This window comes from Mustelus asterias, chromosome 4 (assembly GCF_964213995.1).
Source record: "Mustelus asterias chromosome 4, sMusAst1.hap1.1, whole genome shotgun sequence".
NCBI classification, from domain to species: Eukaryota; Metazoa; Chordata; class Chondrichthyes; order Carcharhiniformes; family Triakidae; genus Mustelus; species Mustelus asterias.
The window spans coordinates 96,312,132-96,314,410 of NC_135804.1; the positions used below are offsets into that span (position 1 = coordinate 96,312,132).

At 46.0% G+C, this 2,279-nt stretch overlaps 1 protein-coding gene across 1 annotated transcript in view; it reads right to left on the reverse strand.

The window, feature by feature from the left end:
* Positions 1 to 871: 871 nt before the first annotated feature.
* Positions 872 to 2,279, reverse strand: part of LOC144492871 (ras-related protein Rab-38-like) — a 94,084-nt gene continuing 92,676 nt past the window's right edge. Inside the window, exon 4 of the transcript XR_013497647.1 lies at positions 872 to 883. The gene's annotated coding sequence lies outside the window, so the exon portion shown is untranslated. The remainder of the gene's footprint in view (positions 884 to 2,279) is intronic.

Below are 2,279 nucleotides of genomic sequence, written 5' to 3' on the forward strand. Positions count from 1 at the left end.
TACACATCTAATGCACCCATGCATTCCACAATTCCACCCTTTCACTCCAAAATGCCCTGAACAAGCTTTTTAAATGGTTTAATTGACCTGAATGGGAAGGCGAATGGGCTCAATGTTCTGCCCTAGTTAGCGTCAGGGCTAACATTCTAAAACTGCCAGTTGGATCAACAGGAGTATTTTTGCCCCTCCCTCTCCTGTCCCCCCCCCCCACCCTCCCCCCCCCCCTCCCCACCCCCCCCTCCCCCCCCTCCCCACCCCCCCCTCCCTCCCTCCCTCCCCTCCCCACCCCCCCTCCCCCCCTCCCCCCCCTCCCCCCCCCCCCCTCCCCCCCCCTCCCCCCCCCCCCCTCCCCCCCCCTCCCCCCCCTCCCTCCCCCCCCCTCCCCCCCCCCCTCCCTCCCCCCCCCCCCTCCCCCCCCCCCCAATCTCCATTTCCAATTTCCAACTTCAGGGGCCCAAAGATTCAGCTAGCAATGTGGCTATCACTGGCAGGCCAGCATTTATGTCTCTTAACTTCACATTTTCTCTATTCTTCTATTCATTTTAAAGTTCATGTCCTCCTTATTCTTCCTCCTTCGAAAATGCATTTCGACACAGATCTCAGCATTAAATATCATCTAACATCTATCTTCTCAGTCTAGTAACCTGTCTATGGCCTCCTGACGTCGTTTATAGTTCTTCCCATGATTAATCATGCTCCTATTTATATTTAACTGGATCAGTCACCAACATCAGTGATAACGTTTTGTTATTTACACTGAATTCACAGTGGGAATAGTTGGCAGTGCTGACAAATGAATCTTTTTTTTTGCTTTTAACACCCTGGATCAGTTTCTGAGGCAGCAATGGGGAAGTAGGAGCCCAAAAGATGGTGGGGAGCAATTCTCCCATCTCCACAGCCAGCAATTCCACTGTTGCTGAGTCATTACAATCATATCCTGGAAGTACCATTGGATAACTGGAGCATCTGCCTAAGTCAAGTTGTAACAAGATATAAATCCGTGTCTTATAATGCCTGCAAGACTCCATTCCTCATTTCAGCATGGTACTGAATGTAATGTGTGTTGCACGTGCTTGTCCTGTTGGCTGTTCAGTGATAAAGAAGTGTCAGGTAATGTTGTTATTTTGGTCAGGCTGGGGGAAGCAGGTTGCCGCTCTGGGGGGCTGCAAACGTATCCTGGGCCATCGTGGATCCTTCCCACAGCGATTGGATCTCGTGACTCAACTGCCTGATAATGGGACGACCCAGTTATCACAGCACTCTCATTTCAGATGACCAATATTGGTTGAACATCCTGGAGGTTTTATCACATGACCTTCTGCATCCAATCACCTCAGCCTTGTTGATTGTCAGCACATCCTTTCTCCAATGGTTCAGTCTTCCTCCAATAATTTTTAAAAATTCATTCATGGGATATTGATGTCATGACAAGGCCAGCATTTACTGTCCATCCCTAATTGCCCTTGAGAAGGTGGTGGTGAACTGCCTTCTTGAACCGCTGCACTTCATGTGGTGTAGGTACACCCACAGTGCTGTTAGGCCTATTGTTAGCCACATTGGAAAATTAATGACTATTTCATTACTCGACAGACGGTCAAAAATCACCCAAACGGCATTTTCTCCCCCAAGATGTCCAAATACATTTATTACTAGTTTAAAAAAAAGTATTCAAATAAAACATTTTAAGAACTTTTTTTGTTGTGCTGCAATTTTTCTCCTGGATTGTTTGTCTTGGAGATTAGTCTTTAATCCTTGGAGCATTAGAACCCTTGACTAGTTTTCTGCTTGCAGAACATGGCTGAATATGAATGAGCCCCGTCCTCAATATGGATCTGGCCCCCCACAGGAAATGATCAAACATCATGCTGGCCCAGAATCCACTCAGGGCTAAATCTACTCCCTGGTGTCAACAACAAACATGCCAAAGTCAGCAATAGCAAACGTTCTCACACTGGCAATCCACGTACTGAATTTTGGATAGGTTTTGTGTGAACAGACTTGATTATACAATATTTCTGGCTGGAAGAAATAGTGACAAGAAACAACAATTTTTAGAAACAGGTGTTTAAACGTTCCTCTAAATGCTAACATTTTTGTACTGGAATGTCAGATGTATGTGCAGAGCTCTACTACAAATCCTTCATTTGTCTTCAATAGATACTTGCGTAGATTGTCCATATTTTTGCTAAACATCTGTTAAAGCTTGCTGAGATTTGGAGCATGACCTTCATTTGTCACAGTGACAATATAGCACTGATGAATCTCTGCTGCTACTAAAA